Source organism: Carcharodon carcharias, chromosome 5 (genome assembly GCF_017639515.1).
Source record: "Carcharodon carcharias isolate sCarCar2 chromosome 5, sCarCar2.pri, whole genome shotgun sequence".
NCBI classification, from domain to species: domain Eukaryota; kingdom Metazoa; phylum Chordata; class Chondrichthyes; order Lamniformes; family Lamnidae; genus Carcharodon; species Carcharodon carcharias.
Genome location: NC_054471.1, coordinates 59965757 through 59986942, shown reverse-complemented (window position 1 = coordinate 59986942; position 21186 = coordinate 59965757).

Here is a 21186-nt window from a genome sequence, read left to right as displayed (position 1 = left end):
AAGAAATTTCTCTAATTATTATAATTTGTTATTTATGCTTGGCTGCCTGGCTGGACTCTTTAATTTCTCCTTACTGCCACTGTTGCCTGCATTCACTACCTAAACAGTGTCTGAACACCTGTATGCACAGTATTTGTTCAAATATTTAAATTCACAGACTATTTATAAATAGGCTAAAACCCCCTAGGTCCTCCAGGAAAATCCAGCATCTCATTCATAGTAATTTCTCTCTATGCATTTCATTATTTCAACATATCAGTTAAAAAAATAAACTTGTGCCCAAGAGCACTAATAAATTAGGTGTGTTTACTAAGGAAAAAGAAGGAAGTTGACAAAGCATTGGTAGAAGCGAGATAGTGGAGGCAATGGGTAGTGTGAAAATTAAAAGGGAAGAGGTACTGGAAAGGTTGGTTAGAGTTAGGTTAGATAAGTCACCTGGTCCAGATTGCTTGCATTCCAGATTGGTAAAGGAACTGGGGGTGGAGATGGTGGGAGGGCTTGCCTTAAATTTTCAAGCTTCCTAGATATGGGGGACATAGCAGAGGATTTGAGAGTAGTAAATGTGATGCCCTTATTCAAGTAAAGGGTGCAAGGAAAGCCATCATAATTACTACAGACCAGATAGTCTAACAACAGTGATGGCTAAGGTTTTGGAATCCTTAATCAGGGAAAAAATCAACAGGAACTTGGAGAGATTTGTGTTAATTAAGGAGAGTCAGTGTGGCTTTGTAATAGGCAGACCAAGTTTTACTAATCTACTTGAATTTTTTGATGAAGTAACAGAGAAGGTTGATGAAGGGAATGTGGTGGATGTTGTTTATATGAGTTTTAAGAAAGTGTTTGACAAAGTACCACATAAAAGGCAGGCTAACAAAACTGAGACTTATGGAATAGGAGGGCCAGTGCACAACTGGGTGAAAAAATTGGCTTAAGGACAAAAAGCAGTGAGTTGTGGTAGATGGTTGTTTTTCAGACAGTGGTGTTCCTCAAGTGCTAAGGCAACTGATTTATTTTGCTAAATATCAATAACTTAAAATACAAAATAATTTTTTCAAAATTTGCTGATGATACCAAACTTGGAGGAGTGGCAAACAGTGACGTTGATACAAATTGCCTACAATAGATAGGCTAGTAGGGTGATGCATTTTGGCAGGCTGATGAGGAGAGACAACATGGGTGTAATATTTAGACCATGGTTAGCAAAGTATAGGGGATCTTGGGTTTCCTAAATAGAGACATTGAGTACAAAGGTAGGGCAGTTATGCTGAACCTTTATAAAGCTCTGGTTAGGCCCCAAATAGAATACTGCATCCAGTTGTGACCAGTTCTGGAAAGATGTGAGGGTCCTTGAGAGGGTGTTGCAAGTCTTAACAGGGTTAAGGGGTAGCAGGGTTTGGCTGGGGGGTGGGGGTGGTTGGCAGAGGGCAGGGGGCGGGGAGCAGCGGCGGTTAGTTACAAGGTTAGGTTTGAAAGCTGAATAGTTCTCCTTGAAGCAGAGGAGATTGAAGGGAGATTTGATAGAGGTGCACAAGATTATGATAGGCTTAGATAAGGTAGACAAGGAAAAACTCTTCTCATTAGCTGATTGTACAAGGACTAGGGGTCACAGATTTAAGTATTTGGGCAAGAGGTGCAGGGAGAATGTGAGGAAGAACTTTTCTATGCAGCAAGTGATAATGACCTGGACTTGAAGGAGATAACCTTGCAAGGCAATAGGGATGCATCGGGGCAGTGAAACTGACTAGATTGCTGAGAAGTATACATCATGAGTTAGATTTTATGAAGAGAATTGTTTTCTGAGGGCGACTTTAAGAATGTAAGTGTAACTAAGTTTTCTGTTGCAAGTTGCAGGTAGAAAGTGTTCCTGCTGCAGTATAGATTTGTATGTTCAACAATGAAAGAACAGTAAAGTTATCTTGAGTCTTATGCATAGCAGCTGTCAGCTTTTTTATAGATTGAGAGGAAACACTTTGGCCGGGATCTTCGTGACACAAAATTAGGTGGGAATATGAGTGGTGAGGGGGATGTTAAAAGGCTTCCAAGGTGACTTAGACAAGTTGAGTGAGTGAGCAAATATATGGCAGATGGAGTATAATGATGGTAAGTGTAAAGTTATCCACTTCAGTAGGAAAAACAGAATGGCAGAGTATTAGTTAAATGGTAATAGATTGAGGAATGTTGATGTGCAAAGGAACTTGGGTGTCCTTGTACATCAACCACTGAAAGAAAGCATGCAGGTGCAGCAAGCAGTTAAGAAGACAAATTGTATGTTGGTGTGTATTGCGAGAGGACTTGAGTACAGGAGCAAATATGTCTTATTGCAGTAATACAGGGCCTTGGTGAGACCACACCTGGATTATTATGTGCAATTTTGGTCTCCTGACCTAAGAAAGGATATGCTTGCCATAGAGGGAGTGCAGCGAAGGTTCAAAAGACTGATTCCTGGGATGGCAAGAATGTCATATGAGGAGAGATTGGGCCAACTATGCCTGTATTGACTGGAGTTTAGAAGAATGAGAGGGGATCTCATTGAAACGTATAAAATTCTGACAGGGCTGGACAGACTGGATGCAGATTGGATTTTTCCTCTGGCTGGGGGGTCTAGAACATGGGGTCACAGTCTCAGGATACAGGGTAGGCCATTTAGAACAGAGATGAGGAGAAACTACTTCACTCAGAGGGTGGTGAACCTGTGGAATTCTCTACCACAGAAGGCTGTGGAAGCCAAGGCATTGAATTTATTAAAGAAGAAAAAAGATAGATTTCTAGATTCTGAAGGCATCAAAGGTTTGGGGTGACAGTGGGAGTATGGCGTTGAGATAGATGTTCAGCCATGATCATATTGAATGGCGGAGCCGGCTCGAAGGCCTGAATGACCTACTCCTGCTTTTCTATCTTTCTATGTTTTCATGCCCGCTGGCATCAGGTGTGTTCGGTAGCATAAGCGGACAATACGGTGCAATCGACTTCATGACGTCATGAGAGCAGTTTACGATCATCTGTGCAGCCTGCTGATGGCAGACCGCGTTTCTCGCCATTGGACGTCGGGGACCTCACCATACACCTGCATTTCATTATTCGGACAGCCTGCTGGAATCATGACACCCCTCCCCCCGCCTCTGCCAACCCCGCTGGATTGTCCACCCATGCCGGAGGTAAAACAAAATGACGTGTTTCACAACAGCATGTGTAAGGCATGCACTTGGCAGGCTGCACTTTGCTCAGGACTTCAAGGTTTGTTTGTCTACCTTGCTTCAGTCAGCACTCAGTCATCAGGGCTAGGCTTCACAGACAGCACCACATCACTTTTAGAGGGGCTCACGGGCAGATCTCTACCTACCAGATCAGCCATTTATGGGTGGCTTTTGAATGACGGCAGGGCTAGGGCTTGTTTGGGGAAGGGGGAGAAGTGGCCTTAGGCAAGGGCAGAGACTGCAGGACAAGAGCTGTACTGGGGAAGGAGGGTATCCCAGGGTGTGTGTGGGGGGCACATGTTAATCTGTGCAAGTGGCCTCAAGATGGTGAGGGCTGAGGAGGCAATTTCCAGAGGAGATGAGGCCAGATAGTGATGTGAGGGTATGTGTGTGAGAATGGGTGTTGTCCCTTGAGTTGGCAGTGAATGAGATGCCAGTGAATGTGTGATGGGCTTCAGTGTGTGAGTTTAGAGTGATGAGATGGTTGCCATACCCTGGCTGCATGGATGAGATCATTCATCCTCTATCTGCATTGGATGGCCAACCTCTTCTGTACAGCATTGGCACTGATCACCACTGCCATCACCTACCAAGCTGGAATGGTAATGTTACTGCCCCTCCTATGGCCAGAGCCGGGATAGAAGACATCACAACGGGCCTCCACGGCATCCAAAAGGCGCTCGAGGTCTTCAATCTTCTTGCCTTTCAGGGCCATGTCTTCTTTGCTGCAGTCCTGGACTGGAAGCACTGAGTGTGACAGTACTTTAAATGTGGTGCCTGGCGTGGTGAAGCGGTGAGGTGGCGGCATGGCAGGTGATTCGGATCTTGCTCGCCATGGAAACAGCATATATCCCGGGAATGCATAATTAATGTGGCGGGTTTGGGATGATACAGTGCGAGAAGCTGCCAATGTGGCTGGCAGGTAAAACATTGCTTTTCCCACCCGCTACTGAACTTCGTGCAAATCTGGGATGCTGCCGCCCTTTGGGTGGGATTTTCCAGCCCCGCCCTCCACCGGGATCATCTGGGTTCTGCCGAAAGTCAATGGACTTTTGGCTGGGCTGCCGAATCTTCCGAGGTGGGCGGGGCCGGAAAATCACAGCCTTTGTGACGTATTTTCATCCATTTACTTGTTACAGAGAAATGTTGCTCTGCCTTACCTTGGCAGATTTTCATGTTGCAAAAAACTTCTTAAGCATTTGCTTCCATGCTCTTGAATACGGCTTTGGCCATCGCCATTGCCAGCACCCTCTCTTAGGCACTCCATTACGCTTCCATGGGCAGGTACTCCTGAAGAGCTGAACAGGGCCAATTTACTTCTGTTCATCTTTGCAGCTTTGTCTTTTTATCATGGAGTCCAAGTAGCTTCATAGCTGCTGCAAAGAAACTTCAAGCTTGTAAAATCTTTAAAGTTGACGTAAGTGCACTTACCTTATGTGGCTGCTGTATACAAAATAAGGTATAACATGAACGGTAGCCCATGACCCCTCATCCATGATGCAATTGAGTTCAAAGCTGGCCTTCCAGCATTCCTACCTCTGTACTTCAAGCAGAAAATCTATTACTTGGTGCCAAATTAGCAGAGCAGATGCAGAAATAACAGGGACACATTACTTCTGTTCACCCTTGGGATACATTAACTGATTACAGATTTTCCACTGCCTAATACAGATGCTGGAAAGCTGGTTCACCAAGTGCTGCTTAACTCTCTATTTGAACTTTTGTATACACATGATTAAGGTCATTGTCTAAGAGACAGAATTGCTGTCAAATTCTGTGGTTCATCTGCTGCAGCTCTTGTTTCCCTGGCATAAATCCAGAGCACTGAGTTAATCACTAGCAATGGTTCTGCCGCAGTCACAGCCTTGTAGAAAAACTCATACCCTGGTCACACCTGTTTCTCTGCTTCTACATTTACCACTTCCATAGTTCAGATTGTGTCCATGCAGCAGCAAATAGTGGTAATATCATTAAAAGTGGCTCCTTCATCTCAATAGCAGACTCATAGAGCTATCATCAAGACGTTTTCGCCGAGTAAGAGAACCAACAGTCAGACATTGCTCTCCCTGACTTGAACAAGAGAAATCAAATTATAGAAACATCTCTGGTTGTTGAAGAGTGGAAACTGACATGAAGTAGGCCTTCCTTATCAAGTTCGTTGGCTTCTTTGGCTTTGACCAGAGCTCACTCTAGAGGTAAACCCAGTTGGAATTGTAACACAAAAGTCTTAATAATGCTGGTAACAATAGTTATTTAATAAATGTTTGGAATAGCCCGCCACTGACAGTCATAAAGAAATAAACATTTGATATGTGAGGTGACAGATAGGCTGGGTGGGAGAAATTCAGTGGAAGTGGTGTATATGGTCTTTCAGAAAGTCTTTAACAAGGTACAGCACAGGAGATTAGTGGAGAAGATTAAGGTGGTGGAATTAGGAGGATTGATCACTTTTGGACATACACACTAGTAAGTAAATTGATGCTATAGAGAAGATAGAGTGCAGATTCACTAGGATGATGCCGAGTAGAGGAAATACAAACATGATAGTTTGGAGCAATCCCCATTCCAACAGATTATGGAGTGATTTGATAGTGGAAAATTCTGAAAGGGTGGGACAGTGTAATAGAAACAGAGCAATAGCAGGGGGCTCCAGATGAGGGGCTGTAGGTATAAGATAAATTGAGGGATATTTTGAAGAGAGAACATGCTTTACACATTGGATTCTGAGATTGTATATTATGGCCAAGACACTTGGAAAATTCCTTGCTCTTAGGAAGAAAGGATCAGGCCTTTGAGATTGCTCCGCCACTCAGTAATATCATAGCTGATCGTCTTAGTATAGCACAAGATCTTTTACATCCATCTGCTCTGGCAAGTGAAATTCAAGTGAAGTCTTATCCAAGTAAATCACTTCCAACAATGTAGCACTCCATTATTATACTGCTTTGGTATTCAGTGATAGTGGTATTGTCACTAGCATTCTGGAGACCCAGGGGCATGCTCTGGGGACCAGGGTTCTGGGGGCCATGGCAGATGGTGAAATTTGAATTCAATAAAAATCTGGAATTAAAAGTCTGATGACGACCACGGAACTATTGTCGTTAAAAACCCATTTGGTTCACTAATGTCCTTTAGGGAAGGAAACCTGGCGTCCTTACCTGGTCTGGCCTATATGTGACTCTAAATCCACAGCAATGTGGTTGACTCTTAAATGCCCCCTGAACAAGGACAATTAGGGTTGGGCAATAAATTCTGGCCTAGCCAGCAACACCCACATCCCATGAATGGATAAAAAAAGCTCTATATGGGCTGATGGAGCTTGAGCACATTACATCAGTTGGGTACAACACATAGGTTAAAATTGTGTCAGGGGGTGTGGGCAGGGGTAGGGATGGGGGCCGGGGTGGGTGGGTAGTGAACTGTACAGCTATAATGGAACTCTTCTAATTTTCGATTGATTTTAAATGAATGGACAGAAAATTGGTGCGTTTGATTTTTTTCCCTATGCCCTTGTCTCCCCATGATACCCACTTACATATGTGCTCCTCGGTTTCTTCCTGAACTGAAGATTGTACTATAACCGCGTTCAGGCCATTGTGCCCTGGCATGGCTTTGACTTTACACCACTTGGGGGTAATATTCAAAACTGTTCCAGTCAACATACTTATTTATTTCTTCCAGTGTATCTCAATGCGCTATAACCTGAGAATTAAGTGTCCATACAGGCAATCAGGAGCCTCCTAAAAGGTTTTGATATCTTTTCTAACTCATCAATTTCTAATTTGAATATTAATCATTTGGGGGTTTGAAGCTGATTGGAATCTCCTGAATTCTCCTGAGCAATAGGCCAGTTATTCTCAATGTCAGTATGGTTTTGAAATAAGTGTTTCAGCTTCACACTAACATGAATTGTGGCAGTAGTGTTGTTACAGTTCACTCAGGGAGCCCAAGTTGCCATGGAAACATGCACTTTTATATGCACGTTTTGGCAATAGCAATGATAGAGGCTCCAATGTTCTTTGAATCACATGGTTGATCTGGAATCTCTCTATTCTTACCACCTACCATTGGCATATATTGGAAAGATTTCCAGGTAGATATTCAATCTGTTTGTCCACATTATGAATGCACCTTCTGTGGCCATCAAGTCCTGAATTGGGACTTAAACCTGGAGCTCCTTGCTCAGAAGCAGTGACACTATCCACTGCGTCACAAGACCTCCTAATGAAAATTGCAGCTACGGGCAGGATATCGCCCTTGGCGGGCAGGCTCGGAGGGGGTGGGTGTCGGGAAGCCGACCGCTGCCTGTGATTGGGACTGGACCGTGATTTAAAGCTGGCAGGCCGATTAAGGCCCGACCAGCGTGAAACGTGAGTGGAAGCGCTCAGTGTTGCCTGTGCAAGGGGTTGGGGGGGAGGAGGGTGAGCGGGCCGAGTGCAAACTTAGCGCATGCACGTGAGTGAGCACTTCATAATCTCCCTGAGGCACAGGGAGTTGAAGTGTTTTTAAAAAAGAAAATGAAGAAAATAAAAAATATAACAAAACATGTCCCTTCACGTGACTCTTACACATGAGCAGGGACATGTTATGAATTAAATTTTAAAACTATTATTTTATTATTACTTGCTTCTGGAAACCTCATGCTGCCTGTGCATGAGGCTTCCAAAAAACTGCAAAAGCTGCTTGGCCTTCTCACCTGCCCGTCAACTGTTAGGTTGGACGAGCAGCAAAAAAATTAAGATAATTGATCATTTAATGGCCTTAACAGGCCCTTGAACTGTCAGTGGGCACGCTGCTGGCTCCGGTGCATGCCTGCTGACCGAACTATTGCGTGACTGCGCATTGATGTCGGCACACTCGGCCGATGTCAACGCGCATCATTTCACGCTTGAGCGGGTCGGACGGGCGATCGCCTGCCGAGGGAAAATTTCTACCCAGTCAAATACATAACTTTGGAAGCGTTTTTAGGCAAGATTTAGGTATGAGTTGAAGCACCACCGCTGTACAGGAGGGCATTGCAGGTCTGACCTAGTTTGGGCTCTGCACCAGCTGTAGTGTGACTGTTGCCAGTAAAAAAATGTTGAAAAAAGTTTTTTGTCCAGGTTAGAAATAGGCAGTCTTTTTAAAAAAAAATCATTCACGGGATGTGGGCTTCGCTGGCTGGGCCAGCATTTATTGCCCATCGCTAGTTGCCCTTGAGAAGGTTGCGGTGAGCTGCCTTCTTGAACCGCTGCAGTTCATGTGGTGCACGTACACCCACAGTGCTGTTAGGGAGGGAGTGCCAGGATTTTGACCTATGTATAAATAAAAGCTGACTGTCTTTTAGTGGACGCAAAATCCTTCTGAGCTGCTCCCCCTCTGTCAACCATATGTCATAAGTGGGAATTTGAGGCAACTGTAGCAAAATATTGGCAGCAGAGCAGGAACAGAGCTGAGAGGTTTCCAGACCATTATTTCAAAGGAGCATCATTTTCCTGGTAATACAATGTGTACTATTTTGTCGAAAGGAAAGGTTGATAGGCAAATATTGACCAGAACAGCAGGGATAACTGCCCTGCTCTTCTTCATTGAATGCAGTGGGATATTTTATATCCACTTTAGAGGTTTAACACCTTAGCTGAAGGGCGGCACTTTTGATTTTGCAGCGCTCCTCTAGAACAACAAGGTGTCAGCCTGGATTATGTGCTAAAGTCTCTGGAGTGGGACTTAGAACCCACCACCTTCTAACTCAGAGGTCAGAGTCCATTCCACTGAGCCATGAATGTCACCTCAATATGGTCTGAGGACCGAAATACATGGAGGTACTGGGCGGAGCAGTTAAGGCAATCTTAGTCCAAACTGATGGAATAGAAGAATCCTTTGACTGCCAGTTGTGTGAATCCTCTGCAAAATGAACATGGATCCACACCATAAAACTATATCTAAATCATCACTGAACGGATCATGTTCTGACTTTGAGCTCCAGGTGGGGAACATTGCCTGCTGGTTCATCAGAAAGTTGAGCAAACACAATTAACTTTACGCTGGGGGAAAATCATATGTAGCTTATGATTAAATTTCTGGTTTCTTCTACCATAGGCAAGATCTCCTGCTGGGAGCATAAAGTCAGAAAGCCATCCCTTAAATGGACAATCTCACCGAGTGGGCGGTTGGTGTGGGAAATGGGAAATGCCCTGTTATTGCAGTAGAGGGTGCTCTTCAGGGGTTGGTTAAGGCACATTGATGGGACAAAGTAAAGGCAGCTTTACTTTGCAGTTGGCTATGCGATATCTGAACTGGGAGTTCTGAATGCTGATTCTGAATGCCTGGATTAGGAGACTGTTTTCCAGCATGAACAGCTTTGAATGCAAAAAATGCAAATACTGAAAAAAAATCCTTAAATCCTATATACTCTATTTTTAAAATAAAACTTTTTCTTTCGGGAGGTTATTATTTTATTGACCATGGCTACATTCATTTATATATTTGGTATCTATTTTGGGCTACTGCATCATTAAATTCATTTCAAAATGCGCATTTAACGGATTACATAACCGGAACAGTAATGTAACTTAATGATGCAACCGGTATGGAACTTCCTCAGTATTATGACTAATAAAATCACATCCTGTTTAAGAAAAATCTTTTGAAGGCTACGATATGTTTCAGTCCCTAATAAAAAAAGAAAAACCCTTTAATAACAGGATCTGCTCAAAACCAGATTGCGGTTGGTTCAATGGAGACAATCATGTTCAGGTTAAACGTTCCAACTGGTGTTTATTAAAATCATTGTTACAGGTTTGCAACATGAAAATTAAACTCACTTTCTTTGCAATGGAGAATGCTAGAAAGGAAAGACTTGGAAAAGTAAGTAATTGTTGTCCTTTATTAGTCATCAATATGGGTCAGTCACCTGACCCTCAATTTTTGAAAAGCATTGACAAAAAAGGATAAGGTGGCAAACGTGGTTCACAGGAAACATTAGTCTGCCTTTCTCTTTTGGTTGCTGGTCTACCTCACTGCGTGTTTCCAGAATATTTCTGCATTTCTGATTTTTGCTCTCCTGCCTTATTCAGGGGGGTCACCATATGACACTTGCAGCCAGAATGGCTGTACCCTATACAGTAGTCAGAGCCATGGAAATCTAGTCAGGCCCTGTCAATTTAGAGCAACTGGTGGTGGTACAGCACTGACTATAAATGCTAAAATAGAATGGTCCATCCAGTGGCTTAATTGACAATTGGATTCCTTCATCCATGGGGGTTGGGGAAGGAGAGGGATAGTAAAATATAATTTGAAGCTGAGATTCCAAGTGTGACCTGTCAGCCTGGAACTCAATCACTTCCAGAGGCACTGGAATAGAAAGGATTCTTTTACTGAGTAAAGTACAGCAGAACCATAACAGATACAATGCTCTGCCAAGTATAAAATATTAATGCATTATGCAGAGATTAAAGCACAACTGTACTTGTTATTGAAATTTATCATTTGAACTTCATGCACATACGGGGTATGTGCCCTTATGCCCTTTTATTGCTGAAAACTGGGATAGAATCCATTTCTCTCTCTCTTTACTGCTGGATTAGGAGACTGTTTTCCAGCATGAACGGCTCTGAATACAAAAAATGCAAATACCGAAAAAAATCCTTAAATCCTGTATGCACTATTTTTAAAATAAAACTTTTTCTTTCAGGAGGTTATTATTTACTGGGAGAGCTTGAAGCAAAATGGCTCCAAGGATTCAGCTGGTCTTGTCCTGTACCTCTGGTGAGACACTACTGAACCTGTAGGAAAATGGCAGTCTTCATCACTCCTCACAATGCAAATGATGTCTATGCTGGATAGACCCAGGGGTAAAGACTCCCTAAGCCTGCTCCTCCGATTGGACAGGGCCTCGATGTTTCAATGGAGGGAAAGGAGATTCTGTGGTGCAGTCGGTAGTGTCCCTATCCCTAAGCCAGACGCCCTGGGTTTGAGTCCCACTCCAGGACTTGATGACCACAGAGCATGCATTCACAACATAGCCAAACAGATTTATATCAACCTGCAAATCCTTCCAATACGCCTATGGCAGGCAATAAGAGCAGGGAGCCTCCTGGTCAGCCAGAACTGTGGGGTAGCTGCAGTGCAACAGTATCTCCATGTCAAAAGACTCCATAGAGTGGTTCCTGCCGAAGAATGTATTCTTTGGCAAGCGTATTCCTTACCTTGAGAGACTAGCACAGAGAGGGTCCAGTGGAGGCCAGTACTCTGAATGAGTGAAGGCATATGGGCCTTTGTGGATCAGGCAAGTCGCCTGGCCGTCAAAGATAAAATTAAAGATTGATAAGTTAGTCCCTTTCCTCACAAGAACAAAGGGAATGTGGTTAAGGTCAGTAGGGTGGGCAGAACTTGGACAAGTGCCACCTCAGGCACTGATCATCTATGTGAGCATTGAGCAAATAGGTGTAGGAGGTACAGCATAAGTGGTGCTTGCAGTGAGCTGCCTCCTAAGAAGCCAAGAGTTCCAATGGGGTCATTGGTGGAAGCCCAATCAGAGACAATCCTGGCATCGGAATGAATGCCAGGTTTTACTTATTTCTTTTTATTCAGTCACAGGATGTGGGCATTGCTGGCCAGGCAAACATTGATTGCCCATCTCTAATAGCCCTTGAGAAGGTGACAGTGAGCCATCCTCTTTAATGCACCCAAGAGCCTTACTGGGCCATTTCAGAGGCCAGGTAAGAGCCAGTCACTTTGCTGTGCTTCTGGAGTCCCTTATATGTTAGATCAGGTAAGGGTGGCACATTTCCTTCCCTAAAGGACAGTTGGGTTTTTATAACAATCTGGTAGTCTCATGGTCGCCATTACTGATACTAACTTCCTATTCCAGATTTTATTTAATTTATTGAATTTAAATTCTCCAGCTACTGTGGTGGGATTTGAACTCATGTCTTCAGATCACTAGTGTCAGTCCTTTGGATTACTAGCTCAGCAACACAAACATTATGCTATTTTATCTCAAGTCTTTAATCTCTTGGGGGCTATAATTAAAAATTAGGTAGTTAAGCTTCAATTGTGCAGAGGCATCAGATCCCATCTGGAGTACTGCATTCTGCTGGGGGCACCACATCTCAGGAACGATGTGTTGGTCTTGGTGAGGATATAGCAATCATACCAGTGCTTAGAGAGTTAAATTATGTTAATGATATTACAGACATTGGGCAGAATCTTCCTGTGGGCTTCAGGGCTCTGACATCAGGACTAAATTGGGGTCCCGAGCCTGCACACCAGGAGAGAGACTGGCCAAGCAATCTTCCTAGCGGCGCCTTTCAAGACTGCCAGCCCAGTTGGAGGGTTGGAAACTCTAGAGCCCCAAAGGAGAGTCAAGCAGCACTGCTGAGGCAGGTAGGAGACTGTGCCTGAACACGGAGGCCCCCCTTGGAGGTGTAAATCTACAGAAAAATTTCAGAGAGGCAAGCATGTAGCCACATCAGAGCGGAGGGGTAATCCCTCCAGCAGGGTTGCGGGTGCAGCCTTTCCCAATGGTCAGCTTCCATGGCCTGACGCAGGAAGACTACCTCCATTGGGCTAACAGTGAGCCACTCTGCTACTGGCAAAATGCCAGTGGTGCTGGAAAATCACCCCTAATTGGTGCCTTAAGCATGTAAATTGCTTGCCTGCTCTTTGTGCAGCAGGCAACTGATCTGCATCCCAGGCTGCCTCGGGAAATTTTCCCAGCAGCCAGAATGCACAGGCAAGCTCTCCTAATGCAGTTCCCCACTATCTTCCCAGAGCCTGCCCTCGCTTCCAAGACAGCCATCACGGGGCTGGGAAAATTCAGCTCAATGGCTTTGATCTTCCCAGTGTTTAACTGGAGGAAATTGTGGTTAATTTAAGACTGGATGCTGGTTAAGTAGGCTGACAACACAGGCAGAGTGCTTTAAGAGGTGATGGAGCAATAGAGCTGTGTCTCATCAGCTTATATGTCGAATCAAATATCAACCCCTCTGATGATGTTGCCAAGAGGTATTTTAAAATTCAACATTTAGACATAGTTCATCCCAAAATGTTGACATATCCCAAAACCTGACATCTGGTGTTCATTAATATGGTTTTTGTGGGACTTTGCCATGTGATAATTGGTTTGCCAACATAACATCAGTGACTACATTTCAAATGCCAGTGTTTTGGGACGCCCTTGGGGTATGTTAAGTTACTATATAGATGCAAGTATGTTCTATTGTTGCACATATGCAGGATCAGTTAGATGTCTGAGCATGCTTAGTAATGCTCTGAGTTTCATAGATTAATGGTCCATGTGGGTGTGAGAAACTATAGTTAATGGGTGGGTGTTCACTGTTATATTATTGTAGATGCAATGAGATCAATGGCAACCAAATATGGACAGCTACTAATTAAAGTGGTAATTATAAATGCACAGTGTGGTATTATAAAAGGAAAGTGCTAAATAGTAGAATGACATGGGAGCCCAGCAGAGTACAAAGCAATGTGCATGTATGAGAGAGAGAGAGAGACAGAGAGAGAGAGACTTCAGGAGCTCAGAGGGGTACAAGGAGCGAGAGAGAGAGAGAGAGCAAGAATCTTCAGGAGCCCAGTAGATGAAGGAGCAAGTGGGAGCGAGAGAGAGAGGAGAGAGTGCAAGTCTTCAGGAATCAAACAGGGCTATCCATTGTTGCCGCTTCCTATGAATAGTCAAAGTAACATTCGGAAAGGAAAACTGAGGTGTGATGTCACAGGGAAGCAGGCAGGTGATTGGCTGGTGAATGTTTCTTATTTATCTTATCTAACTAGAGAATCAACTAGTCTTGCCTTTATTTTTAAAATAGGGTATGTTGCTACTAGTAAGATCTATTAAGTATTAATATGGTTTATCAGTATTAGTAAAGTTTATTAATAGTAGTAAGGTTTTTAGCATTAGTAAGGCTTATTAATTGTAAGGTTTATTAGCAGTAGCAAGGTTATTGATTAACAGAGAAATGATAGGGCTGCTCCAACCTCTAGAATTTGTATCCTGTGCTATGTGGGAACTCTAGGACACTTCCTGTATAACCATTTGTGCAGGTGTCATCAGTTGCAGCAGCCTGAGCTCCGGGTTTTGGAATTTGAGCAGCAGCTGGCATCACTGTGATGCATCTGTGAGGTAGAGATCTTCATGGATAGTACGTTTATAGATATGGTCAGCCCATAGCTTAAGAGTATGCAGGAAGAGATGGAATGGGAGGCCACAAGTGGATAAGTGTGAGGTTATCCATTTTGGTCGGAAGAATAAAAAGGCGACTTATTATTTAAACGGAGAGAAACTTCAGAATGCTTCAGTGCAGAGGGATCTGGATGTCCTCGTGCATCAATCACTGAAAGCTAGTATACAGGTACAGCAGGTAATTAGGAAGGCAAATGGAATTTTGGGATTTATTGCTAAAGAAATAGAGTATAAAAATAGGGAACTGTTGTTGCAACTGTACGAGGCATTGGTAAGACTGCACCCTGAGTACTGTGCACAGTTTTGGTCCCCTTACTTGAGGAAGGATGTAGTCGCACTGGACGTGGTTCAGAAGAGGTTCACTAGATTGATTCCAGAGATGTGGGGCTTGTCCTATGAGGAGAGATTGAGCAGTTTAGGCCTATACTCACTGGAGTTTAGAAGGATGACAGGAGATCTAATTGAGGTATATAAGATGCTAACGGGGATAGGCAAAGTAAATGTGGAGCAAATGTTTCCCCTTGTGGGGCATTCTAGAATGAGAGGCCATAGTTTTAGGCTAAGGGGTGGTAGATTTAAATCAGAGATGAGGAGGAATTGTTTTTCTCAAAGGGTCAAGAATCTGTGGAATTCACTTCCTCAGGGTGCAGTGGATGCCGAGACACTGAATAAATTTGAGGAGATAGACAGATTTTTAAATAGTAATGGGTTGAAGGGTTATGGGGAGAGGGTGGGAAATTGGAGTTGAGGCTGAAATGAGATCAGCCATGATCGTAATGAATGGTGGGGCAAGCTCGAGGGGCTGAATTGCCTACTCCTGCTCCTAGTTCTTATGTTCTTATGTAAGACAGTTAAATAGTAACAGGCAGATGGTGCAAGAGTCCCCTGACTGTATCCCACACTCCAACCTGTATTCAGTTCTGAATACTGATGATGAGGGTGATGGTTCATCTGGGCTGTGCAGCCAGAGCCAAGACCAAGTCAGCACGAGTGGCTCAGCTGTATGTGAATGCATGTAGTGTGGTTAATTAGATTTGTGAGTTACAGGCACAGATTGCCAAGTGGAAATGTTGTGGCTATAACAGAGCCCTGCCTCAAAAAAGGGCAGGACTGGATGTTAAATGTTCCTGGATATTTAATGATTCAGGAAAGATAGGAAAGGAAGAAAATGAGGAGGAGTGGGGGTATTGGTTAAGGAGAGCATTGCAGTATTGGAGAGAGGATGTCCCAGAGGGGTCAAAGATAGAACTTATTTGGCTATATCAAAGTAACAAAAAAGGTACAAATCATTGCTTAGTACAGTCTATAGGCCACTAGCTAGTGGGAAGGATGTAAAGGAACAAATTTGCAAAGAAATTACAGAGAGGTGCAAGAATTATAGGGCAGTTATAATGGGGGACTTTAATTATCTGAATATAGACTGGGATAATGGTAGCATAAAGAGCAGAGAGGGCAAGAGTTCCTAGTGTGTTTCCTGGAAAAAATTCTACAGCAGTATATTTCCTGTCTGAGAAATGAGGCACTGCTAGACCTGGTTCTTGGGAATGAGGTGGGCCGAGTGGATCAAGTATCAGTAGGAGAACGTTTAGGAGACAGTAATCTTCCTATCATAAGATTTAGGCTGATTACGGAAAAAAAAAGTCACAGAATCACATAACTGATAAGGTGCAGTGGGAGGCCATTCAGCCCATCATGTCTGCACTGGTTCTCCAAATGAGCATTATGACTCAGTGCCATTCTCCTGCCTTTTGCACATTGTTTCTATTTAAATAATCGTCTAATGCCCTCTTGAATGCCTTGATTGAACCTGCCTCCACCACACTTCCAGGCAGTGCATTCCAGACCCAAACCACTCACTCTGTGAAAATGGACAAAGAATGGAGTAAGAATAATTAAAAGGGGGAGACCCAACTTCATGAGGTAAGAATACACCTGGGACAAATAAATTGGAGTCAAAGGTTGGCAGGAAAAATGGTAGCTAAACAATGGACTATCTTCAAAGAAGAGATAGTTCCAACGCAGTAAAAGTATATTCCCTTGAAAGGGAAGATTAGGGGAAACAAATCCAGAGCTCCCTGGATGACAAAAGAGTTAGAAATTAAAATAAAGAAAATAAAGTGTGCTTATGACGGATGTCAGGTAGAAAATACATTTCAGAACTAGGCTAATATAGAAGGTTCAGGGAGGAGGTGAAAAAGTAAATAAGAGAAGCAAAGAGGGAGTATGAAAAGACATTGGCAGCCAACATAAAAGGGAATCCCAAAGTCTTGTATAAGCATATAAATAGTAAAAATGTGGTAAATGGAGACGTAGGGCTGATTAGGAACCAAAAAGGGGATTTACACATGGAGGCTGGGGGAATAGCTGAACTATTAAACGAATACTTTGTACCTGTCTTTTCCAAGGAAGAAGATGCTTTCCAGGCTATGGTGAAAGAGGAGGACATTCAGACACTAGAATGATTTAAAATTTATCAGGAGGAGGTATTGGATAAGTTGCCTGTACTTAAAATTGATAAGATACCAGGACCAGGTGAGATGCATCAAAGGATGCTGAGGGAAGTGAGAGTAGAAATTGCGGAAGCGCAGGCCATAATTTTCCTGTCTTCCTTAGACTCAGGGGTGGTGCCAGAAGACTGGAGAATTACAAATGTTACATTGTTCAAAAAAGGATGCAAAGGTAAGTCCAGCAATTGCAATCAGTTAAGCTCGGTGATGGAGAAACTTCTAGATGCAATAGTTTGGGACAAGTTTAATAGTCAAATGGACAAATGTGGATTAATTAAGAAAACCTAACATGGATTTCTTAAAGGAAAAAGGCATTTAACTAACTTGCTGGAGTTTTTTGAGGAGGTAGCTGAAAGGATTGATGAGGTCAATGCTGTTGATGTGGTGTACATGGGTGCCCAAAAAGGATTGATACACAACAGACTGGTGAGCAAAGTTATAGCTCATGGAATAAAAAGTACAGTAGCAACATGGGTACTAAATTGGCTGGGTGACAGGAAACAGAGGGCAGTGGTTAATGAACGTTTTTTGGGCTGGAGGAAAGTTTGCAGCTGAGGTCCCCAGGCGTCGGTGTTGCAACCCTTGCTTTTCCTGATATATACTAATGACCTGTACCTAGGTGCACAGGGCATAATGTCAAAATTTGCAGATGACATGAAACTTGGAAGCATTGTGAACTGTGAGGAGCATCGTGCAGAACTTCAACAGGACATAGACAAGTTGGTGGAATGGTCGGGCAGGTGGCAGAATAATTTAACGTGGAGAAATGTGAAGTGATTCATTTTGGTAGGAAGAACATGGAGAGGCAATACTAGAAACATGATACAACCCTAAAGGGGATGCAGGAGCAGAGAGACAGGTTGAGAGGATGGTTAATAAAGCATACAGTTTCCTTGGCTTTATTAATATGGGCATAGGTTATAAGAACAGGGAAATTATATTGAACTTGAATAAGTAACTAGAAGTATTGTGTCCAGTTCTGGGTGCCGCACTTACGATGTGAAGGCATTGGAGAGAGGGCAGAAAAGATTCACGAGTTTCCAGAGAAGAGGAACTTCAGAAGATAGATTTAAGATAGATAGATATGAAGACAGACTGAAAAAGTTAGGACTGTTTTCCTTGGAGGAAATTAAGGCCAAGAGGAGATTTGATAGAAGTATTCAAAATCATGAGGGGTCTGGACAAAGAAACTGTTCCTGCTTGTGAAAGGATCAAGAGCAAGAGGGCACAGATTTAAAATAACTGGTAAAAGAAGCAAAAGCGATATGAGAAAAAACTTTTTCATGCAGCAAGTGGTTAAAGTCTGGAAATCCCTTCCTGAGAGTGCGCTGGATGCAGGTTCAATCAAAGCATTCAAAAGGGAATTATACTGTTATCTGAAGAAAAAGAATTTGCAGGGTTATGAGGAGAAGGCAGGAGAATAGCACTAAGTGAATTGCTGATTTGGAGAGCTGGTGCAGATATGATGGACCGAATGGCCCCCTTCTCTACTGTAAAAACCTGTGACTCAGTGATTCGGAAGGTGATGCCCCAAAGAGAGTTGCACCTGGGTCATGTAATTTTGCAGATTAGCACATTAGCACTCCTTCAAAAAATGTGCTTGCAATCTTCTCCCAATTTTTTTTACGACTAGCCATTTGGATTCCCAGAGTGGTCCACAAACTCCACATGTTCAGAGACTATTGCTGGGAAACAATAAGGATTGTGTTGTGAACATGTTAGCTATTTGACCCTGTTTTGGCCCCAGCCATGGTGCCAGAGAATGTTAAGTCAACTCCCAGGTCACTGTCGACATAAGTCGTTGCCTCAACAAAATTGTGACTTTATTTTCTACTCTTCCAGATGGAAAACTGCACCATTCTTCTCTCTCTTTCTTTCTTTCTCTCTCTGCTTTTTTTTTACATGCAAGCCTTTGCCAGGGCCAAATTACACTCTAGGAGTTCTGACACTCCCCTATATCTTTTACCACAGAAACAGCCTGCATTTGATCCTAAATGATGGCTGGATAACAGGGTGATGTGTATCAAATTCTTAGTCAGTTTTCCAATATGTTGCTGAAATGTGAAACTGTGTACACTACATTACAATTCATTCAAAGGAAGCACAGACACCCATCTCCTGACTTCAAAAAGAGTTTATTTTTGTCAAGATTTTGCTTACATTTTCATTGCTTCCATGGACACTATGAATCCTTCAAACTTTTTAAAGGTTATGCAAGGTTTCTCTGGTTATGTAAGTTTACACTTCAGAGTTAAGAGAACAGTGGAATAAGCAGCTTATTTTTAAGGGGAGGCGACGGTGTAGTGGTATTGTCACTGACCTAATAATCCAGAGACCCTGGGTAATATTATGGGGACCTGGGTTCATACCCCACCAGGGCAGATGGTGAAATCAGAATCCATTAAAGGTCTGATGATGACCACAAAACCATTGCTGATTGCTGTAAAAACCCATCTGGTTCACTAATGTCTTTCAGAGAAGGAAATCTGCCATCCTTACCTGGTCTGGCCTACATGTGACTCCAGACCCACAACAATGTGGTTGACTCTTAAAAGCCCTCTGAGCAAGAGCAATTAGGGATGGGCAAGAAATGCTGGCCCAGCTAGTGACACCCGGATTGAGTAACCAAAAATAATTCTGCTAGTTGATAAATATATTAGCTCAGCAGGTGACAAATGATGGAAGTTCTCTGCCTGAGGGTACTCTCCTGTGCCACATTTAAACATCTTGTAGGCTATCGTATAGCGCTGACTTTATCTGCACTGGAGTGCTGTTTTGGGCTGTAGTAGAATGCTTCAGTTGGAGTTTGGTGACTAAGGGAATTTAAGGGTTAAATTAAGTTCTATCTAAAGTCTAGTCTTATTTTGAATTAGCAATTAACCAAAAGTTACTGTCAGGGTTGGAAGGAGGTGAGTTGTAATCCAGCCTTAAAACAGGGCTCATACAGTCTCCACTTGGAGCTGCAACTAGTTAATTAGATAACTGGCTTAATGAGGTCTTCAGAGGCTAGGTTCAGAGAGCATTAAAGTAGGCTATCTTATAGTGCTGTCTTCGTCTGTCCTGGAGTGTTGTTTGGGTTGCAATAGAGTACTTCAGTTGGAGTTTGGTGACTGAAGAAATTCAGTGAGGAGGGGGGAGCTGTTGTTCCTTTCCTTTTCTACCTTTTCCTTTCCTCAGAAAGAAGAGCGGTGGCCTTTGTAAGTAGGACCTGGTGAGTAAATTAGAAAAGTGTAATATTTTTAAACAAGTTGCTTTACTTTGATTTAACTGAGAAGCACCAGGAATAAGGGAAATTTAGGGCCAATATAATAAAGTAATATAAATAGTCCAAAGTAGAATACAGTAAGGGAAGTAGAGTTAAGATATAGCAGGGCAGCTCAGTCAAGTGGAATGCATGTCCTGTAATATGTGCAAAGTCATGGACGCTACTGGTGTCCTAGACGACCACATGTGCAGGAAGTGCTGTCAGCTGCAGAAACCTGAGCTCTGGGTTTCAGAGCTTGAGTGGTGGTTGGAGTCACTGTGGCACCTTTGTGATGCTCAGAGAGGTAGTCACACTGCAGCTTCAGGGTCTGGAGACAGAGAGAGAGAATGGGTGACCACCAGGCAGTCCAAGAGAAGTAGCCAGGTTGTGCAGGCATCCCCTGGGGTCCCACTCACAAATCAGTTTTCTGTTTTGGAAGCTGGTGAGGGCACTGATTCCTCAGGAATGCAGTCAGAGCCAGGTTTGTGGCACAACAAGTGGCTCGGCTGTACAGGAGGGGAGGGAGAGCCATAGTGATAGGGAATTCATTGGTTAGGGGAGCAGACAGGCGTTCCTGTTGCCTTGGATGTGACTCCAGGGTGGTATGTTGCCTCCCTAGTGCCAGAGTCAAGGATGTCAGAGCAGTTGCTGGACATTCTTCTGGGGAAGGGTGAATAGCCAGAGTTCGTGGTCCACACTGGGACCAATGATTTAGGTCAGAAGGGGGGAGGGGATGTAGTCCTGCAATCAGAATTTAGGGAGCTAGATAGAAGATTAGCAAGCAGGACCTCAAATGTAGTAATCTCCGGATTGCTCCCAGTGCCACGTGCCAGTGAATATAGAAATAGGAGGATAGGGCAGATGAATGCGTGGCTGGAAAGATGGTGCAGGAGGGAGGGCTTTAGATGCCTGGGTCACTGGGACTGTTTCTGGGGGAGATGGCACCTGTACAAGCTGGATGGACTACACCTGAACAGAGCTGGGGCTGAGTTCCTTGTGGGGCATTTTGCTCATACCATTGGGAGGTCTTTAAACTAACTCAGTAGAGGTGTGGGAACC